At 37.0% G+C, this 13,837-nt stretch overlaps 1 long non-coding RNA gene across 1 annotated transcript; it reads right to left on the bottom strand.

Annotated features, from left to right (window-relative positions):
• Positions 1–6,847: 6,847 nt before the first annotated feature.
• LOC107089694 lies at positions 6,848–13,557 on the bottom strand. The gene is made up of 5 exons (XR_001481447.1): positions 13,356–13,557; positions 12,931–12,973; positions 10,941–11,012; positions 9,404–9,488; positions 6,848–9,172 (listed from the first exon to the last, which is right to left on the bottom strand). It is a non-coding gene; the product is annotated as an uncharacterized LOC107089694 (long non-coding RNA).
• Positions 13,558–13,837: the final 280 nt, after the last annotated feature.

Here is a 13,837-nt window from a genome sequence, read left to right as displayed (position 1 = left end):
TGATTTCCCAAAATCACAGAACTGGTCCAGAAAGGAAAGAACTGTTAGAACTTGGCAGTCTGTGAGGGGTAATCAAAGGAGACATATTCCCTCCCTACTCATTCAATTTCAAACTCTGCAGTTACTGTAGTTGTTTTTGTTGTGTATTGTTGCAAAAAAGTTAAAAATCCCACTTGAATATTTGGATTCAGAATGGACACAGTTTTCTAACATGCTCTTGCTTAATAGTTATTTTCCTTACTGAACATCTGTCAGATTTCAGTAACTTTTGTTGAATTTCTCTCCATTATTGATTTGTCGCTTAGTGTTTAAGTTAAGCCACACCACCTGAGACCAAGGAGTTCTGAGACATGGCTAAGTCCTTTAGAGGCCAAGATCAAATCCATATAAGGCCTTATTCTCTAACTCAAAACTTCAATTGAATTCACTTTATTTATATAGCGCACATTCACAACATGTAAACAAGGAACTTTAGAGAGACAATTCATAAATGTCTTGTTCTCGGCCTCTAAAGGTCTTGGCCTTGTCTTGGTAATCCTTAGTCTTTGTTGGTGTGGTCTTTGCTACAACACTATTGACCTTCAACTAAAACTAAAAAAACATATATCATGCTAAAGATGCCTTTTCTTCCTTCAGCAAATGGTAACCAATACGTTAAAGTGTTTTTCTATGCAGACTGTCAAACCAGAGTCAGAGCATTCCAAACTGATTATGTAGACAAGCTTATCGTGAATGTTCCATTAGTGATAAACCTGCAGGCCTATTTGTGTGCTACACCATTATTTTGTTTTTAAGAAAATTTGACATATTTAACCAAATAATGCAAACAGATTACATTGGAATTAATAGATCTAGGTAATGCTAAATGTGTTTTGATTAAGATTTTGCAATGGTGAATAAACCACTAGAAATCCTGAGGTATGTTGGCTCCAGTTCTGGCATCTTGCAGTTTGATCTTCAAAGCCAGGAGCATTTTAATAATGATAGGACTTCATGATTAAGATTTATTTGTTTTTTACAATGTATGTAGCTGGCAATAAAAATAAAATCAAGCTTTGACTTAAGCATGAAGTCTGTGAGTCCTCCTTTCAATGCTTGAACAAATCCTACAAAAAGGCATGTATATAAAAGTAGGAAAAGAGGCTCCATCAGGTCTAATAACTAAAATGACCAGGCATAACATTATGATACAGTACCTAATGGTGTTGGATCACCTTTCTTCTCAAACAGACCAGATTAAGTAAGGCATAGATTCCACTAAACTTGGGCTATAGCATCTTGCACGATGATGTTAAAAATAGATCCTTTATGCATGTAAGTTGCATGGTGGAACCTCTATAGATCAGATTTAGATTACATTGTAATTTAGAGATGTATCTACAACCAATGAAATGAACTAAGTGGAAAGGTCATGACAGACATGGAGGGAACTAGATTTCCACCATTTTATCTACAGGATGTAAAGTTAGAGTTAGAAAAAGAAAAATGAAAGATGCAAGATGGGGATAAGCAGAAACGCTATCAAAAACTGGACTAAATTGTTTGGCAAATAAAGGAAATGTGACGCCGAAAGTTGATCTGAATCTCTGGTGAAACCATCTGGTTTTTAGGTCACACATAGTAGTAAAACGTTTAATATTCTTATGTCAGATTTATTATAATAGGCCAATATAAAATAATACATGATGAAAGTTTGGCATGCATTTCAATATACCCTCACTGCATTCCTTACTCTAACAAGGGAACATTAGTATGCAAACAGTATCATGAAAGTGAAAACCATAACACAATACATACATCAGGAAAACAGTTAAGAAAGAGTTTAATTAAGACTGGGTTACTGACATCCACAATCTAGGTATCTGTTGACAAAAAAAATAAAATTCACCAGCAACATTTTTGATAAAGATATACTTTACAGAAAACAATCAGCATTACTTGCAGTCTGCAAATAATGCAAATTGAAAAATACATGCCACTTTATGTTGGTCTATGGATTTTTTTTAGATTAGTTCATTGGAGAAGAAAAACAAAGGTTAGACACTGTTGGAAAAGAAAAGTTCACAATTTCCTACTTATCGTAGTTCCTTGTTTGTAATCCCTCAGTTACAAAGAAAAAACACCTATTTCACTATAAACAAGTGAGAGTTATTGCACAAGTATAAAGCAGTTGCTCATAAGCTACCCATGTGTTAAAAAATAAGTTAAAAGTTGTTTAAACTAGTCAAGAAGCTGTGGCTATTGACACTTTTGATGCAACTCCAGCAATAAATGCTACTTAGAAAAGAAGCCTGTTCAATTGAGCCCATATTACTTTGTCTTTAAGACACTTAAGCATCAATGGTTTCACACTTTTTAACTTTCAGTGACAACAAATTAGAGGTTGTGGTATTATATTCCTGCAGCTCCTGTGAGCCATCTCCTCTTGGGCCCTTTAGTGTTTTTATCACATTTCACAGCTGGCATAAATAAAGCTGACTCCTTCAAAATGACATTTTGAAGCAGTAATTCATGCCTTCATGACAACTCAGTTTGATTATTGATATTGTTCTCTACATTGGAATCAACCAGTCGACCCTCAAGCGCTCTAAAGTCCCTAGATTATTGAACAATCGCCCGTTTTATATTAGAATTGTCTTTCCTTGTTCATATTTATAAAACTTGCCTATAGACACATTCTTGTTTCTTAGCTTTAACATATGTTGAGACTGTTGCCGTATTATTATGTTTTATTATTTCCATTATCGTTGTTCTTTTTCATATTCTTTGTTGATTCTTGTGCACTATCAGGCCTAATAACTGAACTGACCGGGCATAACATTATGATACCTAATAATTGAATTCAGATTATATTCCTGAAATAAGCACATTTAAAACTAATAGGTTGCACAAGGGATGGGTGGGCCAAACTTATCCCTCTACCTTACAAAGTAAAGCTTGGGAGGCAGCTATTTTAATACACAAATCTGTACCCGTTAAGTTTTTCTGCACTGCTTTTAAGCCTTTCAGACTTCCAGTTTTTAAAATATTATCAGTTGGATGGCAAAGGGAGGAGCTTCCCCAGGTGTCTTTCATGTGAAACAATCGCCGGTTTCAATGATGAAATAGTGGTGGTTAACCTACCGTCTGGCTGTTTTTTAAAAGATGAGCGTTATGCATTTCACAGAACTGATGCTTATCTTTTAAACTGTGCGTGAGAGTGAAAGCCATTGCATCCATTTAATGCTCTTGATATATAAAAACAAATCTTGTGTAAGAAAAAATTTTTAAAGGAAAGCTCTGTTTACACCTTAAAGCTTTCTCTCTCCAGTTCTTTTTCCTGAAAAGAGATCTCTCAAGAAAAAACTTTTTAAATAACACTTCATAATGAAAATGCATTAAATAATAATAAGACATGACATCAGATTCTGATAGAAATTGTAATCTTACTCAGAGAGTAAGATTACATGCATGCAGCTGCCCTCTGTAACTCAGAAGGCAGCTGCTTACCAACCGGGCTCACTTCTCGTGAAGAGGCCCCAATAAACAGTAGGGGAAGCACGTTATACATCTCCAGTATGCCACATCATCACATCATTACATCATACATGTTTGCAGAGGAGGAGACATCCATGGCACCAGCCTTATCAAAATATTACACTTCGTTCTTAGCTGAAGGACACCGCTCTCATTCCATTCCCAAATCTTTGCAATGTACAAAATGAAGATTATAACTGTATATTCGGACAGAGGAACTGTCTTAATTAGATTAACTACTGGGGAAAACATCAATTCTGAAACACAACAGGCAGGTAATATTAGGGTGTAAAAAACTCACACATCATCAATTATAATTATCCTAACAGTTCCCCCTGAAAAGGTCACATTTTTAAAGTCACCTTTAAAACAAAAATTGTATGTCCACAAACCCATTTATGTCTGCTCATGAAAAGGATATTAAAATAGAAGAAAAACTTTAAGCACTGTTTCTTTCATCATATAATCATGGAATAAACAATCAATAGTCCCCCTGATGATGTAGCATTAATCAGGGATCAAAAGTTATCACAATCAAAACTTCACAGACCAAATGTTGTCACTCAAGACCACAGTTTCAGCATTTAACTACAATTTGGGTTTCATCTAATTAAAGGAAGGCTGTTTTAGATTCCTATGTGAACATTATTTTAATTTACATTAGACTAGCTCACCTAAGCCTATAACTGTAATAAGGTCAAACTCATCTACTCTCACTCCCACCTGGAGGCCTCCTAAGTGTGACCGCTCATCATGGATAAACCATCCGCCTAAATTTACCAATCATTCAGTCACAGTAGGGGACGTCACAGGAAAGGCCGGGCTGCTCTCCACCGGGAAAGCCTACCTTATCTAGAAGGTAGTAAAAACATGGGTGACCCCAGGGAAATCCCACTCTCAGCCAATCTGAGCAAGAAAAAAACCCGTTTTGAATCTGACAATTATCATCACCAATTAAAGAACCTTTAAGCCAGTCAGGTTCTGAGTCTTTCTTTATCAAAGCAAAGGTGGGTCTGGAGCAAAATGTTTCCATGTTCATCATCGAAACAAATTAAAATGAATCAATCACATAAATCACAATGAGTAAAAATCAAGAATTATCCTAGTCCGAGTTAAAGGCAAGTGACAAAAGCTGTCTATTCCCCAAATTCTTTCAGTGTCTCTATCACTCAACAATCAATCAATCAGAGTCTCATATGGTCTCCTCCACAGCCCCTTTGGTCTCCATGCTGTCCAATGGCAGTGTAGATGCTGAATCCACGTGGTGGTCCTCATGGCTCACATCACAGTACAGCAATCCGTTCCTCCAGGATCCTCCGACACACAAGAAAGTTCAATTACTGTTCTTATCAAGATAAGCACTGTCTTTACTGAGTAATTCATCATTTACTCAGTACTTAAGTGCAGTCACAACCAGATATTCTTATCCACAATTACTTTCACTTTATCTCTAAAGTCTTCATTAATATCATTACATTTAAATGATCTGTCATCCGAATGTTTATTCAGCAGATTGTTTCAGGATCTAATCAGAAAACATCAAACATGTCTGACCTTTCAATGGCTGGCAGCTGAAGGTTATCTGTAACAGAATGTATTCAGCCTGAACATCCTATTGATGTCTCAGCTCATTATTTCGTGCATATAAGCTGAAATCACCACAACTAACATGGATTAATCTCCTTTAAGGATGTACATCAAAGCTGTAAATAAATCTACAGATATTTAGAAAGCATTTAACCCTGCTTCACACATTTTAACATTCAATTCAAGTTTAATGTAAGGAAAACTTTGAAACTATTTTTAATCTGAAGCCTACAGCTAATCACAGCATACTTAAACGCAATTTTAGTTCACTCTTATCCTCTCCCCACTGAAAGTGATAAAAGTTATTCAATCTCTAAGAATAACCAGCTTGGCACTGATCCCCCCTTTAAAATTCCCTCGTCAGACTTAGTAGCTTTGAATGTCAGTGTATGAAAGAACGTAATTCCCACGTGGACCTTTGCAAGTCCTAAATGTCTGAAACTATGAGTGTGTGTCTTAGTGAGTTAATTTATGAATCTATATGAGTGGATCTATATGTGGGGAAACTGGTCAGGAGCCATCCAGCAACTGGTCTTGGAAGAGAAAGTGTCTCTTGAAGCATTGATCCTCTCCAACATGCAAAACAGTTCAATGTTAGGACAAGTCCATTAGGTTACCCTCTGTTACCACAGCAGCTTTGAACCATAATAGTTTTGGGGCCAAGGTGACCCTACACCCCCTGCAGGATAAGCCTTACCTGTATGATCAGCCTTATATCACTGAGGCAGCAGGAATCAGAAGGAGTCGTTCCTTCAAATGAAATGTCATATTTAAATGTTCATCTCTTCAGAACACAGGATTGCACTCTGACTTGTTTCTGCCTTCCCAAAACTCAGCAGTTCACAGTTCCTGAAACTGCTGTATTCGACTCCATCTCCTCTATGCAAAGTGTCCAGCTATAGTTCATTGAAAATATCTCCATAAAAAGGTGCCCCGATGTAGAATAGAAAAAGAAAACAAAAAAACTCTTCCAGCATCCCCAGAACCCTTCAATAGTCTGTTGTAGACTGTCTGCATATCTGAACCACATGCAAAAATTTGCAGGGAACCTAACATGTTCCCATATGTGTTTTATCTAATAAGTCACCGTATATAGTCTGCAGTTCCATCTAATTCATTGATTGCAGCTACAGGTGAAGTAAATGCAGGTATTCTCATTACCTCATGCATCGAATGTGTGGTTACCCAGTCCAATCATTAAAAATATAGCTTCTGTAAAGCAAATTTTAAATCAGCTTGCAGTTAAAAATTGTAAAGTTTTAGATCCTGGGCCTGATATTGAAGTGCCATATGCACAATTAACTCATTAATAATCAATATTGCTTATATTGGAAGATGTAATAATTTGTTTCATCATTTGCTTTACAGAAGCTACATTTTTAATGATTGGACTGGGTAACCACACATTCGATGCATGAGGTAATCAAAAATACCTGCATTTACTTCACCTGTAGCTGCAATCACTGAATTAGATGGAACTGCAGACTATATACCACAGCTTATTAGATAAAACACATATGGGAACATGTTAGGTTTCCTGCAAATTTTTGCATCTAGTCAGGGGTTTAGATATGCAGACAATCTACAACAGACTATTGAAGGGTTCTTGGGATGCTAGAAAAGTTTTTTTGTTTTCTTTTACTGTTCTACATCGGGGCACCTTTTTATGGAGAGATTTTCAATGAACTATAGCTGGACACTTTGCATAGAGGAGATGGAGTCGAAATACAGCAGTTTCAGGAACTGTGAAGTGCAGAGTTTTGGGAACGCAATCCTCTCTGAGTAAGATTACAATTTCTATCAGAATCTGATGTCATGTCTCATTATTATTTAATGCATATACATTATGAAGTGTTATTTAAAAAGTTTTTCCTGAGAGATCTCTTTTCAGGAAAAAGAACTGGAGAGAGAAAGCTTTAAGGTGTAAACAGAGCTTTCCTTTAACATTTTTTTCTTACACAAGATTTGTTTTTATATAAAGAGCATTAAATGGATGCAATGGCTTTCACTCTCACGCACAGTTTAAAAGATAAGCATCAGTTCTGTGAAATGCATAACGCTCATCTTTTAAAAAACAGCCAGACGGTAGGTTAACCACCACTATTTCATCATTGAAACCAGCTATGGTTTCACATGAAAGACACCTGGGGCAAGCTCCTCCCTTTGCCATCCAACTGATAATATTTTAAAAACTGGAAGTCTGAAAGGCTTAAAAGCAGTGCAGAAAAACTTAACGGGTAAAGATTTGTGTATTAAGATAGCTGCCTCCCAAGCTTTACTTTGTAAGGTAGAGTGATAAGTTTGGCCCACCCATCCCTTGTGCAACCTATTAGTTTTAAATGTGCTTATTTCAGGAATATAATCTGAATTCAATTATTAGGTATCATAATGTTATGCCCGGTCAGTTCAGTTATTAGGCCTGACAGTGCACAAGAATCAACAAAGAATATGAAAAAGAACAATGATAATGGAATTAATAAAACATAATACGGCAACAGTCTCAACATATGTTAAAGCTAAGAAACAAGAATGTGTCTATAGGCAAGTTTTAAAAACATGAACAATGAAAGACAATGAAAGACAAATTTCTAATATAAAACGGGCGATTGTTCAATAATTTAGGGACTTTAGAGCGCTTGAGGGTCGACTGGTTGATTCCAATGTAGAGAACAATATCAATAATCAAACTGAGTTGTCATGAAGGCATGAATTACTGCTTCAAAATGTCATTTTGAAGGAGTCAGCTTTATTTATGCCAGCTGTGAAATGTGATAAAAACACTAAAGGGCCCAAGAGGAGATGGCTCACAGGAGCTGCAGGAATATAATACCACAACCTCTAATTTGTTGTCACTGAAAGTTAAAAAGTGTGAAACCATTGATGCTTAAGTGTCTTAAAGACAAAGTAATATGGGCCAGATGATGGCCTTAGAAACCCTAGAATACTCTCTTTAAATTATCAGACTTTTTACCTGACAGTATCATGATAGGTCCTTTGCCCTCTGGAGCGCATTCCACGCTCATACATAGGTTGGGACAAGACATCTATGTGATGTCCTCAAGTCGAAAACAATGCTCTGAAGGTAAGAACTGTCACAACTTTTTTGGTCAAAGCAGCCTGGCAGATGTCAGCTCTATAGACAGCATATTATGCAGGATGGATTCTCTGCCTGTAGGTCTACTCAAAAGATGGACATTGAGCCAACTTAGTCAAGTGTTTGTATACAATTAGTCTTTTGTTATCAGACAATTTTAAGTTATGTAAATATTTTTATTGTCCCACAATGGGGAAATTAACTTTGCATTTAACCCATCCCCTTTGGGGTCAGTGGGCTGCCATTGTGTGGCACCCCGGGGAGCAGTGTGGGGTTAATGGTTTCGCTTAAGAACCCAGAGTGTAGGCTGTGGGGATCCAACCAGACACTTGCAACCTTCTCGGAGCACAAGTGCATTGCTCTAACCCTTATAAGGATGACCCTGATTGGTTTTTGACGGCGGGCTTCCATCTTCGTCACTCATGTTATGTGACAGGGAATAACCAGCTGTTGTTCCCTGAGGCAGGGTCAGTCTCTCATAATGTTAAAAAAGGCTGACACCACCCCCTGCTGGCTTGCTAGAGGATGTTGCTTCAGCTCTAGCTCTAGCTAGCTGGTACACTCTAGGTAGCTGTGTACACTTGCTTTCTAATCTCCAATCTGTGGTTTTCTTTGACTCTTTGGAGATGCTGTCCAAATAGACCATGGCACATTTGCAAAAAAGTTTTATTTGTACAAAAATTACCATAAAAAACAGACAAGTCTTTCATAATACTCATCTCTACACAAGAAAAAAGTTCTTCCTGGGCCTCTGCCTCCCAAGTAAAACATCAAAGGAAAAAAAGAGCACAATCTGACCTGCCACAACTATTTACATCATCATCACCTTTGAGTTAAAAAGGTCGCCAGTAACCACTGCTCAGGCAGACTTGCCAATCCATAACATATGTGCTTCCTGATCTTCATTGACTGGTTTAAAGATGCTGAAGAGAAGACCTCTTCTGTTGTGCCCTTATCCTCCGCTTACTTTTCTTTCTGTAAGAGAAAAAAAAAGTAATAATACCTACACCAAAATCCTTATGAGCAGTACTTATAAGAAGAGGTGTGTTTTTCTTTTCTTTTTTTTCCAATGAGCCAATGTTCAAAGTGTAGAAATATACAAAATCAGGTTTGGGAGCAAATGGGAGCCAATAAGATCGGCAACTCTGAAGGAAACCAAATTGAAGCTCCAAAAAGCCCATGAGTCCACCTGTGTCATAGTTTTACCGAGTTGGTGGTGACATCATGCACTTCCAGAGAGTGGCGTAGAGTGCAAGCAAGAAGGCAATGAAAACTGAGGCTGCAATTGTACCTGAAAAAGATATTTAGACACTTTAAAAACAGTAGGGTGTTATAACGTTGCAAGTAATTAGCTTCTTTTCAGTCATTTTAAAACAGTAACATGGTTCCTAGAGAGAAGAAGCAGAAAGTTTCTAGAGTAGAGAGCTTCTAAGAAAAAGCTCTATACAACAGTCCACTTCCTTGATAAAAAATTCAATGGATACAAGCTTTAAATACAGTACCACTAAAGTGAATCTACATGCTTTTAGATGATAATGTAGACAATTATCCTACATCAGTTTTATAAGAATGGGATCCAGTGAATGCCGCAGTGGGATCTCCAGTAATGCCCTAATAACCTTTAATATGAAAATGTGCCAGATCAAAAAACTTGAGACAAAATAACTGTTCAAACATCTTTAACAAATGTACTGTAGTACACATTTGCATTATCAGTGAAGATAAGCAGTCTGGGACAAATTCGTTTTTAGCCTTGATTTAAACAAGTAAAGTATCAGTATAATGGATTCCACAGTTTGGGAGCAGAGCAAGAAAAAAGTTATCATGGTGAAGAGGAGGGCCAGTGGTTAAATATGGTGGATGGAAGAGATAAGGGGTAGCAATCTGAAAGAAATCTGTAAGGTATGGGGGAGAGAGATTATAGATGAACTTGAAGGACTTTTGGATTGTATTCTGAATTTGACAGGGAGCCAGTGAGGTTCCTGCCAGACTGGAGGGATGTGATGGAATGAATGGAATCTTAAACAGTAAAAGCAAAGTTTTTGCGTTACCTTCATTGGAGCAGATTACACCAGAAAAGTAACAGGATATAGTTTAAGTAATTAATGCCTTATATTGCTCTATGTGAGCTTTGTAGAAATGTGAATTTCCAGACCGCTTTTGTAATAAAGCTATTCAAGTTGACAACATTTAGCTTTCATGGATATGATTTTAGGGTAAACCAGGGGATAGAGTGGTAGAAAGCAACTGATCAAGCTTTCACTGGAACCAGAGAGTCCAGAATATTATTCAAACTGTTGTTATACGGAGATGCGAGCTGGTCAGCGGTGAAAGACAGGTCTGGAAGCAGAGTTCTAAGGGTGTGAGGAGGAGTCCATTTTGTTGTCCTTAATGTTTCCAAATTGTATGAGTCTAGGAGAGATTTCAAATGAAAAGAAGTAATGCAGGTGGTAGGTCTGAGACCACAGGAGCAGATTAAATCCAGAGCATGTCCTTTTATTTGTGTGGGGAAATCTGTGAATTGAAAACCAAAGTTTTCCAGGCAGGATAAAAAGTCTTTAGTGAGATTACGATTATTTATCTAAAAGAAATACCAAACTCCATTTCATCTGATGTTTTTCATTATTCATTACTCATGACACCATGTTTTTGTTTTGTTTTTCCTGACAAATGTTTCCTTTGCTGTACCAAATTAAACTAAAGAGAATAAAAAATGTCTACTTTAAAACAAAGTGCTGCTGACCAGGTATGATCCCGCTGCTCCTGGTTAATGAATCCTCTGTTTGAGAAGAATGGGTGGCAACTGCAGTGGTAACTAGTGATAAACAAAGACAGAGAAACATTAAAAGTTAAAACATTGCTACAAAGCCAACTCTAAAACAAAAAAAATCTAAATCAACATAGATGAAATTGTCAAGTTTTATATTGTAATGTAAAACCTAAATGAGATTTTGTGCTATTCGGTTTTTATTCTCTAAAATAAAGAAAATTAGATTTCTTTAAAGGAAAAATCCGGTCATATTCAGAATTCAAACTTCTGAAAATTATTTAAATATGAAATTATTACATACTGTTCAATAAATGATAAGTGTTTTAATTAAGAGTAATTTCCTTTAAATGTGCTTTACTGGTGACATCCATGTTTGGCAAAGAACACTACTGCCACCTACAAGTTTGTGACGTCACGGTGCGGTATCGGCTGTTGATCAAGTTCCAGAGCTGCATCTGGTGTTTGTCACAACGCGCTATTATCCAAGTCATCTTAAAAACATTATTTGAAATGTTGGCTACATATTACATGTTTTTTCTCTGGCCAGAAGTTTGATGGCAAATCCTCCCTCTTCAAGTTGGCAATCCAACGACCAGGACCGCAGTAACCCATCCATGGAATATCATGAATTGGAAAGGTGAAATAACTAATTTTTTTCACTTTTACCTGAAATATTACAACATCCTACTGCCATGCACATGTAACCTGATAAACCAGACTGAATGTGAAATTAAATGTGTAATTTGCAGGCAAAAATGATTTTGGCCGCTGGCAGGTACGGCTAGTTTACTAGGCTAATGCACGTGGGCATTGCCACTTTAACTATAGCTCGCACGAATTTCAACGGTGAAGTCCTCTCCAAATCTAAAATAATTGTTGTTGATTGCAAGCGTGTCCAGTAGCTCCCATTGAATTTGCTTGTAAAGCAGGGAGAATGGTGCTAGGCTTACCGTGCTGTGACGTCACTGCCAGAAGATGTCAGGAGTGAGGTGTTACTATATTTGGGCAAACACTGGTCCTGGACTCTTTTTCTTTTCTTTTTTTTTCTATAGCAAGCTGCTATATTAGGACTAAATAATAACCACTAAACTTCAAAATTATTAGATGTTAAAGAAACGTTGCACCAATTAAAAAATGTTTTCTGTAAATAAAGTTATTCTCTGTTACACTGCTTATCACATAAGGCAGGGGTCTTCAACGTTTTCCAGGCCAAGGACCCCCAAACTGATGGCAAGATGGAGCAGGGAACCCCTAATTATATGTATTGTATGAAATTGTGTTATATTAAACTGGTCCTATAGTCACTCTATTACATATGGAGTAATGTAACAAAAGTAATTTCCCCCTGGGATTATTAAAGTATTTCTGATTCTGATTCCTGGTTGATGGGACAGGTGTTGTAAATGAAATGGTGCCCAGCTTGAAAGAGATCCTGTGTGTTGCTGAATGTGTGCTTTGATGACTGAAAGACACCTTCTGCCTCCTTTTATCTGTTTACTACAGTGTGTTGAATTCATTGTAAAGTGTATTCAAAGACATTTCAATTAGTGGGAAAAATCGCTGGGGGGAAATATAAAAATAGTCTAATCAACCAAAACTTTCGTTGACCCCCATACAGAACCTCCGTGAACACCCTAGGGGCCACGGGCCCCCTGTTGAAGACCTCTGATTTAAGTTGTTTGCTGTCCTTTCAGCCTGACGCATATTGACTCATGCAATCCACCTGAAGCAGACAGACAGGATCTTCTGTTTGTCTTTGCAAAATCTGACCTAGATGTTGCAATCCCAAAGGAGTTGTCACTGACACTATCTGCTGCAGAACGCACTGTAGTACTCAGCAGTAAATGTATGCTTAAGAAACCACAGATAAAGGAATGAGTAAGATATGGATAAATAAGAAAAAAAAAAGCATATTTTAGTTAAAGGACATTGACTAAGAAAGATGAGCTGATGTGCAGTTTACCATTTAAATTTAAAGGTTCTTCTCTGAGATTTGGGTCAATCATCTAAAAACAAAGGAGAACATTATGATTAGAGTGTGGCAGGGATAAATCACAGAGCACATTAATTCACTGCTGTGGAGGTTTTACTGAACAGCACCTGCTATTTCTATCTAAGCTTTAAGATTGAATAAGACCGAATTGAGAGAAAAATAAAGACAAGCTAAAGAGGAGGTCACGCTGTTCACTGCAACAGAGGAAACTTGTTGTAGGAAGTTAAACACGAGGAGTTATCAGAGCAACAACTAAAAGAATATCAGGCAACTCGATCGCGTTTTTTTCCTGATCATTTGCAGCTTCAAGCAGCTGTACCATAAAACCGTGAACTAATTCAAGCTCTGGATAATCTGGCTGTTCAGAAACACGCGATCTGTTTACTGCTACTCACCTTTAGTGATAGGCTTTTACCAAAGATAGCTCAGTCTTTGTTTTTCTCTTCTGTTCAAAATATGAGGTCCAAGCTGCAGGATTCTCAATCAGTCTTCGCGTGTTTTGTGCTGCATTCATGGACCTACTTTAGTGTCGTATTTCACAACTTTACTTCGTGAAGCGCACGCTGTAGAGACTTTCAATTGTATTTTTAGCTAAAGTTATTTAGTGCAAGTTACGGAGGATGATTATGGCTACTGAAATACAACAAAAAAAGTTTACTGATTTTTTTTTCAGTATGAGAAAAAAGACATAAATCTGACTTTAATCTCAGAATTCTGACTTTTTTCTCAGAATTCTGAATTTAATCTCAGTTCCCGATAGAGCAAATTTTCCCTTCCAATAAAAGTAAACCACATTTTTGTCTTTCTAACAAATTAAGGCGTGTTTTCTGTTTTGATGTCTGGATAAATATAAAAAGAAATATCTAACAATTGCTAC

The sequence above is a fragment of the Cyprinodon variegatus genome, unplaced genomic scaffold (assembly GCF_000732505.1).
Source record: "Cyprinodon variegatus isolate N-32 unplaced genomic scaffold, C_variegatus-1.0 Scaffold260, whole genome shotgun sequence".
Taxonomy (NCBI): domain Eukaryota; kingdom Metazoa; phylum Chordata; class Actinopteri; order Cyprinodontiformes; family Cyprinodontidae; genus Cyprinodon; species Cyprinodon variegatus.
The sequence above is the reverse complement of the archived record's forward strand: the minus strand, read 5'-3'. Positions and strand labels throughout refer to the sequence as shown.